Source organism: Leptonychotes weddellii, chromosome 10 (assembly GCF_054177405.1).
Source record: "Leptonychotes weddellii isolate Sample4059 chromosome 10, ASM5417740v2, whole genome shotgun sequence".
In the NCBI taxonomy this organism is placed as follows: Eukaryota; Metazoa; Chordata; class Mammalia; order Carnivora; family Phocidae; genus Leptonychotes; species Leptonychotes weddellii.
Window position 1 is genome coordinate 39,312,356 of NC_138378.1, and position 14,956 is coordinate 39,327,311.

Genomic DNA, 14,956 nt, shown 5'->3' on the forward strand with positions numbered 1-14,956 from the left:
ATTTGCACGAAATAGTTGCTGCTGTCTCGTCTGCAGCTGGACAGCTGAATTAAATTAGTGGACTGAATTCTTAATAAAACAATGGCAAGAATTTATTTCACCAATATATATTAGGCATCCATCATGTGGCCAGTTGGACAAGATGCTGAATATACTGACATCAAAAGCATTGGTCTTGTCCTCATTAGAACCTTGTTCATCTTGTGGGCTGTCAATCAGCCAAGGATTTTGTTAGAAGTATAGAATCTCAGGCCCTACCCCAGACCCAGGAGTCAAAACCTGCATTTTAACGAGCCCCCCAGGTGATGCATGTGCACATTTCAGTTTGAGAAATACTAGTCTGGTGGATATTATTCTGTTAGTTTTATTTGTAGTGATAATAAGAGAGTTACCAACCTCTTTATCATAGTGTGTGTGTGTGTGTGTGTGTGTGCGCGCGCATACGCACACACATATAGAAGAGATGAGACCAGGTTAGCACTGAAACACTGTGCCCAATTCTGGTCACATAACCTAAATCAAAGCAGGATTGTAAGAATACTCCAAGGCACCCCCCATATACTCATTACCTGGGAACACTAGGGAAGAGTAAAGGTCCCCAGGGGCTGGTGAAGGCACCTGGGTGCCCAAGATAGAGGAAATAGCCTAAGATGTCTTGCTCTGAATTTATAGCAAAAAGAAAAACATTGGTTGGGTTTTCCAGTAGCAGATTCAGAGACAGGATGTGTATGCCAGTAGTCTATTTGGGAGGAGATCACAGGGGGCTCAGGCAGGAGAGTAGGGGAGTGGGACAAAGAAAGGAAGGCAGCCTCTGGGTCTTGGTCTTGGGAAACTGTGTAGTGAGTATCACGTTGTCCCTCCAAGGGGGAGGAAGCTGGGGTATTTACGCACTAGGTGACAGTCACTCTGCTCTGAGCTCTTCTGGCCAGAGCATCTGTAAGCCATGGGGAGAGACTTCTAGGTGTTTTCAGTAGAAAGTCATCAGAGCCTACGAGAGCGGTGGCCTCCGAGGGTTGTGGGCAAGGCACCAGCCACACCTGCTGGTATATCCGATCTGAAATCATGAGGCCAGGGTGCCTCCGCAGACCTGTGTATCAAAGCTCCAGTTCCTGATGAGGACAAACCAACTCTTCACATTTTAACAAGTTTCAAAGGCTCAGTGATTCATCACCTCAGAGTTACTAATCATCTTCACAAGACCGAAATGACCGAACCTTCACATTTTCTTAAAGTCCAAATTCCCTTTTCATAATCCCTCTGCTGTCTTCCTTCCCTAAACTAAATATATGCGCTCAGAGGGCCTTATCATACTCAACTTACAGAAAATAAGTTTTTAATGGTCTATTTCAAAATTTTCACTTTAATGTTGCAAGTCGTAGATTCATGCTTCCTCTTCAGTTCCTTTGCCTTTGGATCTTTACTCCATGCCTTCTAGTGGGTTTTCCGTGGTTTTGCTTTTGTTTCAATTAAAACTGAAATTCTGCATACAGCAGTTAGTGCCCCCAGAGGCCATGTCAGTGTCCCCATAAGTCAGCACTTCTTTAAGAGTTTCTGCAGAACACTGCTTCGCTGAAGTAGTCATCGGCGAAGAGTCCTAGGGCAGCAGGTCTGTGGAATTCTGCACACCCCGTTGTCTTCCTGGTGACCCACGCTGCACACCAGCATCTTCAAGCTCCTGAGGAGCCCACTGCGACCTTGTTTGAGTGAATGTTTGGCCTGGTTTCATTGGACGCTGCCAGTGTTATCTGGGCAGTCACCCTGTTTGGAAATCCCTCCTGCTCACATCTTACACTGCTGGTGCTGAGCAAAAAACATCTGGGGAAATGCTAATTGGAACACATCCCCGGACTCTCTGGTGCATTTGAACTTGATAGGCGCTTGGAATGGGTTGAGTCGGAAGCAGCGGCACACAGGAAAATTACAGCTCAGAGCTTACTCCCTTTTTTGTAACTAGGAGAAAAAAAAAAGAGAACACTTCCCTAAATATAAACTGATGTTTTGGAATGAGGAGGGCCTTCTGTTCCCTGGCAGGCAGCTGAGTAGATTCGTCAAAAAAGGTGCACTGCCTGGGGGAGGCGCCACTCTGCTTGGCAAGGCCCTGGCCTCAGGGAGTGAGGAACATCATTCCATCCTTCGGCCATGGCAGGATGTCTTATTTGCTTTGTTTTATCAAGGCCTGCACCAACCAGCTGATGTATCGCTGGTACTAGGTTTGACAAATATAAGTCCCTATCGGCAGAGTAGTGGATTGCAGGGCCTCCGTGCCCTCAAGAAAACTTGTCTAATTGCTGTGCTGTTAACTCCAGGCTCAATATATGAATCGCACCCATCGAACTGCTCTTTTACTTCTGTTTTTCCCAAAATGAAGACAGCTATTTTTCCTATGGGGGAAAAGTATGCTTATTGCAGAAAAATTGAAAAATATAAAGAAGGAAGAGAAGATTACCTGTATTTTACCACCACTAATTGCTCCATCTGGAAATGAGCCCTGTATCAACTTGCTAAGGCATCCAGAATCTGGCTCTGTCTGCTGTATTACATAAATCCATAGATAAAGATATTATAAAAATGGGCTCAGAGAATACATGCTGTTTTGCATCTTTTCTTCCACTTAATAATTTATCACTATATTGATATATTGACATATATATAAATATATAACAGAATCACCATTTTAAAATTTATTTTTGAGATAGAGTTGGCATATAATGTTATGTTAGTTTCAGGTGTACAACATAGTGATTTGACAATTCTATACAGTACTCAGTGCTCACCATGATAAGGGTAGCTATCATCTGTCCTTATACCACATTATTATAATATTATAGACTCTATTTCTTATGCAGTGCTTTTATTTTCAGGACCTTTTTATTTTACAACTGGAAGTTTGTACCTCTTAACCCTCTTCATCTGTTCCACCCATCTGCCCACCCACCTCCCTGCTGACCACCATCAGTTTGTTTTCTGTATTTAAGAGCAGCAGAATCACTATTTCAATGACTGTGTAGTATTCTAGTATATTGCTGTACCATATTTTAACCAGTCCTCTGCAGTTAGCCATTTAGTCCTGGTGCACTATTATGAATGATGCTGCCAAGAGCATCCTTTGCTATATATCTGATTATTTCTTTGGGTCAATTCCTAGAATTAGAACTGCTGACTTCAACAGTTTTTGTACATAAATTGATGATGTATACATTCAGATTGGTTTCCAGAAAGGGTTAGTCATTATTCTCCTCCAGGGCTTGTAGAAAGCCCAGTGAAGCTCAGTAGGAAGCCGGGGGTGGTAAAAGGGAAGTGAATGCGACAATATTTATGCCACTGCACTCTGAGAGGCAAAGGAGGCCAGCTCGCCATCAATAAGAGAGTGAGCCAAAAGAGGCATTAGAAATTCATCGATTTCTTCATTTTTTTAAAGTTTTTTATTTAAATCCCAGTTAGTTAACATACAGTGTAATATTAGTTTCAGGTGTACAATTTAGTGATTCAACACTTCCGTACAACACACTGTGTTCATCACAACAAGTGAGCTCCTTAATCCCTATCGCCCATCTAGCCCATCCCCCTGCCCACCTCCCCTCTAGTAACCATCCGTTTGTTCTCTATATATAGTTAGGAGTCTGTTTCTTGGTTGGCCTCTCCTTCTCTCTTTTTTTCCCCGTGCTCATGTGTTTTGTTTCTTAAATTCCACATATGAGTGAAATCATATGGTATTTGTCTTTCTCTGACTGACTTATTTCGCCTAACATTATACTCACTAGCTCCATCCATGTTGTTGCAAATGGCAAGATAGCATTCTTTTTGATGGTTGAGTAATATTCCATTGTGTGTATATATATATATCTCTACATCTATTTAATGCTTGAGGAAACTGAAGTCCAGAGAGGTTAAGGAACACCCGTCCCCCCATGCACACACAAGGCCTGGGACCCACAGTTAGCGAGTGTCTTAGAATGGATGGCCCTCAAAGATAGAGATAATAAAAACTTCAGAGATGGGTGCCTGGGTGGCTCAGTTGGTTAAGCGACTGCCTTTGGCTCAGGTCATGATCCCGGAGTCCTGGGATTGAGTCCCACGTCGGGCTCCCTGCTCAGCAGGGAGTCTGCTTCTCCCTCTGACCCTACCCCCTCTTGTGCTCTCTGTCTCACCCTCTCTCTCTCAAATAAATAAATAAAATCTTAAAAAAAAAAAACTTCAGAGATAATTTTCAGAAGTGAAAACTATAATTCTCATAAAAATACTTAGGGACCGTGTGTCAAAGATCAATTTAACTCATTAAAGAAATAATCAACTGGATGTTAATGCCAATTCCAGATGGCAGAGACTGGTCAGTAGTCATGGGACAAAAGAATCCCATGTTGAACCAGCTCTACCCTCTGCCCTTAGCCAGCTTTGTGTGTCTAACTTTGTCAGGTTAGATGTAAGCTTGAGACGGCTAATATGCAACAATCTTTTGACTTTGAAACAATTGTAATTTCATATGGCTCAACCTAATACAAAAGTGGCTAAAGATGTCCAGGGCAATAAAGTTAAAATCTTTTTTATCTTTTCTGCTGAACAAATATCATTTGCAACTTACCAATCTTCCACGTGTTCTGCATCTGACTATACGGAGTCTGGGCTTTCATCAAAAGAAAAGAGTCAAACAAAATGGCATTCCAGGTGACCCGTAGGTAAGTTTATTATCCAGTGTCCAGCTATGACTTTGAAAGGGAACTTTTTTGGCATCAAGTTTTGCATAGTTTTGTTAACTGTAGGAACAAACCCTTTGTGGCTGAACTGATTTATGGATGAGATTAATCACAGTGGTAAACCACCCAAAGCTCCACTGGCCTTGGAGTTCCTCTGAATGCTTGAAGGCCAAAGGGGCACCACACTCAGGTTTTAGTGCATATTTCCCATGGCAATGAGCTTCAAGCTTCATGTTTCCCAGGGACCTGGGGCAGAAGTACCTGCTCAGGGTGCAGGAGTCTGCTCTTGCCAGGGTTCCAGTCATGGTCAAGGTAGAATGCCTTCCATGAGAGCCCTGTCACACCTGGAGAGAATGCTAGGTGGAACCCAGGAGGCCTGAATACCTGCTGGTCATCTTGCCAGCCCCCATTTTGTAAACTCCAAGATGCTAGTCCCCACACAGCAGGTTTGTCACTGACAAGACAGCAAAACAAGCCACTTACAGCCTCAGTCCTCTCCAACTTGAGCTCCAGAAGACACAGTTCAGCACATTTCAGTTTCAAGATTTGCTGATTTCCAAAATGTATCCTCTCTGAAATCATTTGTATGCCACAGTCAGTAGTGTGTCATAGTTATAATTGGCAGCTTTTTTCTTTCTTGATGGCATATAAAATAAGAGTGTGCCTTATAATTAGTAGTAACTTTAATTTGATGGAGCACACTGTATTTTTGTTTTTCTTCCCTATTGCAGACCCAGAGCCTGATGCTTAAACATTTCATAAAAACATAAAGAAAAAAATGCAGAATCAGATTTAAAACACAAATGCTGAAACTAACCAGGACTGCAGAAGATATCAGTGCTGACTCTTAGAAAGAACCCTGTCCTTTGTGGCCCTTCTACCATTGAGCTTGTTATTTAATCTTAAAACTCAAAGCCATGAGCAGAAACATGGTGATAATCTGTGACTTCTGAGTCATTGAAGAATCTCACACAATACTGGCCTCAGACAACTGACCGGGTAAATTAGGACTTCGTCAGAATGACTGCTCAAGATGCAGCCATATACATTGCTTCCATATTTCATATATTGAACTACAGATGCTGTGTGTCTCTTAAAAAACTTCCCCCACCCCAGGATACACTAAATTTAAAGTTATATCAGTGTTTGCAGAATCATTTCAAATATGGCGAAAAACAAAACTCAAAAACCTCTGGGCTCAGCCTCTAGGAGTTGAATAGAATGAGCAGCATCTATGCCATGTGGTCCTCCCAGACCCTCACGGCCTGTGTATACTTGGTGTTGATTGTCTGGCAAGGCAGAGCCAATTTGGGCCTCTCTTATGGGTCAGTAGAAACAGTTTGCAAATTAGTCATTAGAGGGACCATGTTTTAAAGCCAATGGCTTCTGCTCTGTGAGAGCTTAATGGTGGATCAGAATAGAGTGTATTCCGATGTGCAGCTACAAAGATGTTTGTTGGTGGTAAATAGTTGAAAAATCTTGAGCAGTGCCCTTTAGTGGCTACCACCATGTCAGTGACTTCCCCACCATGTCCAGCTGAGCTTCTCATGGACTGGCTGGAGCTCCACCCACTCGGTGTCCTGATTTAGCCCTGGTCTAGGAGGGAAATGAACAGGGAAGTTACCAAGAGGAAGGCAGAGGAGGAAGAGCACTCATTCATTCAACAACTCATGTGTGCCAGGGACTGGCCTGAGCTCCAAAGATATAGCAGGGAGCAAAAAGACATGGTTCCTACTCTGAGATTTACATCCAGGTGGGAGCATTTGAGAGAGCCTCTGGCTCCAGGAATAACCCACAGGCAGGACCATCCACCTCAAATGGTGAAAGAGGAGAGCCAAGAGTGAAGGTTGGGGGCTATCTTAAGTCAGGTTCCCCAGAAATAGGTGCAGAGCTAAAGATTTTTATGAAAGTGGCTCCCAAGAGAAACCCATAGTGGAGTGGGGCAGGGAAGAAGGTCAGACAAGAGTCCAATTTCAAGCAAAGTCCCCTTGAAGATAACTTTGGCTCCATCTTAAAGGGAGCTTAGGGACAGTATAGGTCTTCTCAGCTGTCTCCACCAGAGGAGAGGGAGCTGGGGCATTTATACCTCATCACCCACCTGTCATTGGTCAAGGACTGACTCTGAGGGTCCTTCTTGGTCCCTGTGCACCAGACAAAGCAGGTCTGGCTACCTGAGCCGTGCTTTGACAAGGGCCTTGGGGCTGGCTGTGTAGGGCCAGGTTCCCTTCTCCTGACCACTCTTGGGAAGCATTAGGGGCCCCCTCTGGTGGAAACACTGGTCTTGGGAGAGGCCACTGTGCTGCCTGATGTTTGCAGGGGTTTTCAGATCTGAGGAAGCTCCAAGAGGCTAAAGGCTATGAAAATCTGTCCATCAATATCTTGAGGTGTACCCAGAAGGTACCGATGCACACAAAGGACACCAGGTCCTGAATTTTCTGGAAATCTCCTAATTTCAAATGTTTCTATCCATTTTACGACTACTCGTGCTTGTTGGGCCCCAAGAAGCCCCATCGAATTGACGTGCCTCTAGGGACATAGCATGTGGAGATCTTTCTCATGGGCATTGTACAAAGACCTGTGTCCCCCAACAGACACAATCAGCCAACACATCCTGCTACCTTAATCCCACTCTGTACTTCTAGTACCCTCTGAACCAGGCCTCTGACTTTTTTGTTATGGGTGGGCAATGTAATTGGTAAGCCCACTCCCCACCAGCAAATACTAAAAATGCACATCTGCTGTGGACTTTGTCTGCATCACCTCAATGCACTCTTAAACAGGCCCAAGAAGCAGCCCTCAGCATGTTCTCAGCTCACAGATGAGGAAATTTAAGGAGTCAAATGATTTATCCAAGGACACAGTGCTTGAAGCTGCAGAGCCAAAGGAATTCCAAGCCAGTCATTTAGTCAAATTCTGCTTTTAGATATTAGATTTGTTCACTTGTGTTTGTTTCCTCTAAATACTGATATTTAGGAAACACAATTCAACTGAGTAAACTTGAAGGTCTAATTGGCCAACAGTTTCTGAATGGGGCAGCACCTTGTCCAGCAAATAGAAAGAAGCTCCAGGGAGCAGTATAAAATGGAAGACGTGCATAGGCAAAAGGGAGTAGGGACAAGGAAGTCATCAACAAAAGAAAGGTTTGTTTCAGGCTGGTCACCTTCCTCTGGGGGAAGGGCGGGGATCTGTCCTTTAGTTTACCTGTGTTGATTAGGAAATTGCAGACTGGTTTAAAATACCATTCCTGGGAGAGTCTGGAACTGGAGTTAGGTTAGGCATGAAGTCCTGGTTTGCGACATGGGGCTTTGCACAAGGGACTCCATTTGGGGCCTAGTATTTCTATTTTTAACACTACTCTTTTCTATACTCTGAGCTAAAAACAGAAAGTTATTCACATCAAACCATTCGTTTCACTTTACTCAGAGGAGGGTACAGGGGAGGGTTGCCAATTACCTTTTTCTCTGTGTATGTGGAGGTATTTTTTCTCTCTTAACTCCAAAGTAGAAAATGGAATTAAAAGAGAATGAATGTTGTTTTTAGTAAATAGGAAGGTTCTGGCTGTGATTAGGGGATGTTTTAAATCAGCAGGGCTAAGATGGACTTTTGCAAAAATGCTGTTGAGTTCATTTGCTCTCCATTTGGAATTAAAAAAAAATCGAGGGCAGAGTTCTATCCCCTGCCTCACAGGTCATCCCCAGCCTCTGGGTATGTTTGAAAGTGGCAGCCCTCTGGCACATTCCTTGGCCTGCAGAAGGCACCTTGAGGCAGATATAGCCATCTCAGAGTGCGGGGTTTAGGGATTTGGGGAACCCAGCGTGGGCCATATTTGAGTTATCCCTCCCCTCCTTGTCCTGACTTCATACCACACATAAAATGACACTCCAGATGAATTAAAGGCCTACTTATAAATAAATACATTATATGTAAATAGGCAAAACTATATGTAAGTCTCAGCAGAAAAGAAAGGAAACTTTATAACTTCAAGATAAGAAATGTCTTCCTAGGGGCACCTGGGTGGCTTAGTCGGTTAAGCTTCTGACTCTTGATTTCAGCTCAGGTCATGATCTCGGGGTCCTGGGATTGAGCCCTGAATAAGGCTCCACGCTCAGCGTGAAGTCTGCTTGGGATTCTCTCTCTCTCCCTCTAGCCCCCTCCCACCCCTCCCGCTCTCTCTCTCTCTAAAATAAGTAAATAAATCTTAAAAAAAAAAAAGTCTTCCTAGACAAGGGTCAATAAACAGGAGCCATAATGAAAAATTTTTATTCCATCAACATTAAAAGCTTAAGGAAATAAAAAAACAAACAAAAAACAGTATGAGAGAAAATCTTTTAAATATTTGAGACAAGAGATGCATATCCACAACTCGTGCAGTTTAATGGGAGAAACCAAGAAACTCCAAGATGGGCAACAGATAAATGAACAGGCAATTCTTCAAAGGAAGAAATACATATAACAACAAAAATATAATCTGTGCAAAGCACATTAAAGCAGTAAGAAGCCACTTATACCCATCAGATTGGCCAAAGCTTAAAAGTTTCATAAAATCAAACACTGACAAGTGAGGGGGACACTTTCAAAGATGGGGGAGGCAGTACAGTTTGACACAGCCACCTAGAGAGCTACGTAGCGCCACCTCATAACCTCTTACGTGAATGAAGCTCAGCACTTTCTGTGAGGTTTCACACAGTACACAAGGGTGTTTAACACAGTGCTGCTTGTGACAGTAAATCACTGGAAATGACTTAAGCGTCTGTCAAAATAGAATGGATACATGGTATATCCTTATGTATATCCCCATGTGGTATATCCCTAGGGTGGAAAACTATTCCCACTTAAAATGAATGAACTAGGCAGAATGGCTAAAATTAACAAGTCAGGAAACGACAGATGCTGGCGGGAATGTGGAGAAAGGGGAACCTCCTACACTGTGGTGGGAATGCAAGCTGGTGCAGCCACTCTGGAAAACAGTATGGAGGTTCCTCAAAAAGTTGAAAATAGAGCTACCATATGATCCAGCAATTGCACTACTGGGTATTTACCCCAAAGATAGAGATGTAGTGATCCGAAGGGGTACGTACAGCCCAATGGTTATAGCATTAATGTCCACAATAGCCAAACTATGGAAAGAGCTCAGATGGCCATCGACAGATGAATGGATAAAGATGTGGCCATCAAAAAAATGAAATCTTGCCATTTGCAACTATGTGGATGGAACTAGAGGGTCTTATGCTAAGCGAAATAAGTCAATCATAGAAAGAATTAGCATATGATTTCACTCATATATGGAATTTAAGAAACAAAACAGAAGAACATAGGGCAAGGGGTAGAAAAATAAAACAAGATGAAATCAGAGAGGGAGACAAACCATAAAAGACTTTTTTTTATTTGAATTCAATTAGCCAAGGTATAGTACATCATTAGTTTTTGATACAAAGTAAAAGACTCTTAATCATAGGAAACACACTGAGGGTTGCTGGAGGGGAGGTGGGTGGCGGATGGGGTACCTGGATGATGGGCATTAAGGAGGGCATGTGATGTCATGCGCACTGGGTGTTATATGCAACTGATGAATCACCAAACTTTACCTCTGAAACTAATAACACTATATGTTAATTAATTGAATTTAAATAATTTCTTTAAAAATATTTAAAAAAAAAGAATGAGCTAGGGCTTCATGTATCAATGCGGATAAATCCCACATTTCATTGTGTAAAATAAGCGAACCACAGGACAATACATCAGTCTAATTCCATTGGGTAGAAAAAGCACAGAACAATACCATTCGAAAATACCATTCGAAAGTGCACAAAACTAATAGTGGTTACGTCTGGGTAGGTGAAAGGCTTATGGGTGATGGTTAAGGGACATTAGCTTTAACAACAACAATTTATGTTTTTCAATGAGAATGTATTCATGTTTTTTGTTTGCTATTATAATTAAATTTCAAAAATATAAATGGAAACACCCCGGAGGATGTGGCACACAAAGTTTAGAAAACAAACAAAAAAAAAGGGTTCTGAGGTGCCCCACCATCATTTTCTAGACACTCCTCTGCAAGTGGAAGGAAGAAGCCTTCATTATTTTGTTTCTATGGTGACAGTTCCTGGGGGCAAAGATCATCTCAAGGTTGATAAGGAACCCATTATTTTCCAGACTACTTTAGAAGAGCCCCAAACATGGGATGTACCCACCAGACCATGAGGCTCCCCCGGCTCAACAGAAATAGACAGGAGAGGGATTGTTTGGGTGATGTGGTTTTTCATGACCTGGAGGTAGGTCTAATCCCACAGAGCTGATGGGGTCTGTAAAGGCACATCACACCCCAAGGCCAAGCTGATGCACGAGGGGAACAGAAATTCCAGAGCTAAGAGCAAAACACTTGACTTTTCCCACACCCTAGGTTTCAAGTCTTCGCCATATCAGCAACACATCCCCTTTTCAAACCACGATAACATTCCTGAGTTTGACTTGCCATTTGAAGAGCGCTGTATCAGAACTTGCTCTGTAAACACTTTCTCCTTTTAATTCCACTTGGCCTTCAAGAGATTTTTTTTTCCTTTATCTAACGCTAAAAGAAAGAACGCAAGATTTGGAGGGCCTCCCTTTTCCCTCCCTCCAGCTTCCCAGGCGAGCAGGGATGGCATCAAGACTTCTGTCCCCGGTCGGGGTAAATAGGCGTCTAGGGGGCAGATGTTAAGATTAGAGACTTCTGGGCAGCCGTCAGAGGAAGACTGGATGCCACAAACACTGGTCTTTTGTGATCCAGGTCTGCTCCCAGTAATGAAATGGCCTCTTTCCAGGCTGGGAGGTGCCTGCATCTATTTGAAGCGTCTTCTGGTATCACTCTGCTTCCTGGCAAGGCTCACAGTTAATAACAAGGTTCAGGACCCAACCAATGGGGGGCCGCTCAGGTGGGATTTGAAGGCAGGTCTTTCTGAGCCCAGAGCCGGTGCCCTCACCACTGGTCCACGCTGCCACTGTGGCCCCTCACAGGAGGTTCCCACCTCCGGGGAGATCACCAGAATGATTACAAAGTGGTACAAATTAGTGTAGATCCCGCTCTAGCCTGGGACGCTGCAGGCCCCACCTTGCCCTGGCCGAGCCCTGGGTGTGATCTCAGAGGGAAAGAACCTGGGCCTTTCCTGGATGCCAACTGGCATGAAAATTACCCAGGTGAACAGTTCAGGCTCCTGGCACTTTGTTATGCACAAATGTTCACCTGGGAGGGAGAGGGGTGAACAGAGGTTTCTGAGTAGAATGAGGGAGGGGACCCAGAGACCCCACCCCAGGCTTGCCTGCCTTGTCTGTGTGTTTCCTGGTTTGGGGCCTTCCTCACAACTTGTAGTTTTCTGGAAATGATACAGATGCTGTGTTTTTGGTAGAACCACTGTCTCACTGATTTGGTGGCCCTGCACCCTGGTGTCCTGTCTTGCTCCGATTGCTCTGAATAAGAGCCGCTTGGTCCCGTGACCGTCTTCCCAAGTGTCCACACACATCCTGGGCCAACAGATAGGGTTGTGAAGAGCAGTGCTTGCATGGCAGATGCTTAAGCAGCCCCTTCCCTTTCTTATAGGAATTCTAGACAGCTACGGGGATGTGGTGGGGTCTTGGGTTGTGTGAGTGGATTTGGAGAAATTTCGATTGCGACACCAACTTTGATAAAGCACTTAGGTTGAAACTGCTGTTGTCTTAAACACGAGAAAGCTTAGCTTAAAATTGCTCCCCGTCCCTTTGTGGGTGGCAGGTTATCTCTGTTTAGCCTCAAAAATAAAGAGTATTAAGAGCATAAAAGATGAGATCAAACATCTACAGGTATCAAAAATACAAACAAACACAAATGTATCTGGGAAAATTTGGGAAACACCTCAAATTCAATCATTGACACCGGGGCAGACCTCAGGGAGGAGCAGATGTTTGGGGATGACTTTGGCGGGTGGAGGGGCCTGGTGGGTATAACAACAGATCATTCAGAGAGTCTGTGCCCTCAGGTGGGTGGGCTGGGGCAGAATGGATGGTGACAGGAGAGGTGGAGGGGCGACAAGACCCTCCGCCAGCTGGGAAGGGTCTCATAGTCTTGCAGGCAGGGGGGTGCCTCTATCCTCGTCCACCTCTGTGTCTTAGGCGTCACTGCACGTCCCTTCTGCATTACAGATCAATGGTGGTGTTCATGATTTGCCATCTGAGTGTGGCTGAGTGAGAACCACAACTTCTAGGTTCTTTGTGTTTGGTTAGGTACACAGAAGGAAGCAAGTGTGGCGTGTGGAGGTCTTGAGACGCTACTGAAGGTGTCAGCAAGGCCAGTATCAGGAGGAACAGTCTGGCCAGAGAAGATCAAGGGCTTCTCCTGGGGAAGGCTACGTTTACATTCACATTAATATGGTGGCCGTGAGGGTGACTGAGGGTGAACAGGCTGATTGTGCCTAGTGACCTGTCTCCTTGCTGGGGATGGGAACTCTTTGTCCTAGGTTTGCCCGAGGCTGTGGGTGACCCTCCTGTGTGTGGCTCTCCTGCCCAGGACCATAGCCGTAGCCCAGAATGGGAGGGTGACCCAGCCCAGATTGGGGGGTCTTCAGCACAGACACTCAGACTGCCCTTGCTCACCCCACTCATGCCTACCTTCTCAGTCTTTCCACCTCCTTCCGTTTTCATGCACATCCACCCCTTTTTCTTTTCCTAATAATTTTGATTATGAATAAACCTACAGAAAATCACATATACTGCTAAACACGTGTCTCTCGGCTCTGTCAAATCTTATGATTTTGCCATTTCATTTTAAGAAATAAAATCTCATTGTGGTGAGCCCCTTGACCTGTGAACATCTTCATCCATTCTCCTCCAGAGGTAACCACTATCCTGGACTAAGATTATTATGGGATAACCCCCATATCACACATTGGAGTTGTCTATCTATGTGTATATTTATAAACACTATAGTATTGTAGTTTTGAATGGTTTTCAATTTTATATACTGGACGTAACCCTTTTCAAGTTTGTTTTTTTATTTTTTTTTATTTTTTTGCTTTTATGAGAAGTTTTTGAGCATTTCTGTTTATATGTGTTTGATACCTATAGCTCTGGTTCATTAGTTTTAACTGCTATGTAGTATTCTATACCTCAGTTTACCCATTCTCTTACTGATGGACATTTAAGTGCTTATAATTTGGGGTTTTTTTTTACAAATAATGGAGCAGAAATATTCTTATAAAGGTCTCCTTGCACCCATGTGCCTGGATTTCTCTAGAGTGTGTATCTAGGAGGTCTGTGTGTCTCTGACTCTGTAAGACATTGCCAAATTGCTCTTCAAAGTGAGCTCTACAAATAACACTCCTCTAGCAGCATTTGGGGTTCCTGTTTCCCCATATTCTCAAATATTGTCAGACTTTTAAATTTTTGCCAGTGGGATATATATAAAAGGGATCTCCTGGTCATTTTCTCTTCCAGGTCCCCAGTGCTTCTAGAATGTTTGCCTATAGCTTGCATCCCAGGCACACACAACAGGGATGGATCAAGCATGGAGGACTTGGCTGGCCTCCGTTCTTCTGACCTCCAAGCATTGGGAGTGTGTAGAGCTATTTGCAGGGACCCCTTCTCCATGTCCACCTTCCCCTCAGATATTCTCTCCCTGTCTCAGGGCTTTGGAATGCCAGCACATAAGCTAGTGACTTCCAAATGTATAAATATCTCCCTACTGAATGTCAAAAACCACTTACCAAATTTATTTGATGGCCAATAAGAAAATCAAGACGTAACTGATCTAATATCCAGTTCGATTTCTTCCTCAAACCTAACCCTTCCCCATTTCAGTCAAGGGCACTGCCATCTATTTATTTGATAATCAAGTCAAAAACTTAGGAGTTGTGTTGATGCTTCTCTTCCTACCGCTCCTATATCAAGTCCATCAACTTCTATCAATTTCTGTGTTAAATTGTTCTCGGATTTCCCCCCTTCTTTCTAATTCCCCTGCTACCACCTTGGTCCAAGCCACCTGGACCACTCTTGCCTGCATCCCTTCAGTTGCCTCCAAACTGGTCTTGCTCTTTCTCCTCTTGCCCTTACAAACCATCTCTAGCCAGCAGCCAAAGTGATCTTTTTAGAACATAAAACAAAGAAAATGTCTGCAACGACGTGGATGGAACTGGAGGGTATTATGTTGAGTGAAATAAGTCAAAAAGAGAAAGACATGTATCATATGATTTCACTGATATGAGGAATTCTTAATTGCAGGAAACAAACTGAGGGTTGCTGGAGTGGGGGGTGGGGTGGGA

At 43.8% G+C, this 14,956-nt stretch overlaps 1 protein-coding gene and 1 long non-coding RNA gene across 20 annotated transcripts in view; both read left to right on the forward strand.

Annotated features, from left to right (window-relative positions):
- Positions 1-14,956, forward strand: part of RIN2 (Ras and Rab interactor 2) — a 216,369-nt gene that overhangs the window by 135,392 nt on the left and 66,021 nt on the right. The window lies entirely within an intron of this gene.
- LOC145723655 (uncharacterized) lies at positions 58-13,159 on the forward strand. The gene is made up of 2 exons (XR_014148887.1): positions 58-420; positions 459-13,159. It is a non-coding gene; the product is annotated as an uncharacterized LOC145723655 (long non-coding RNA).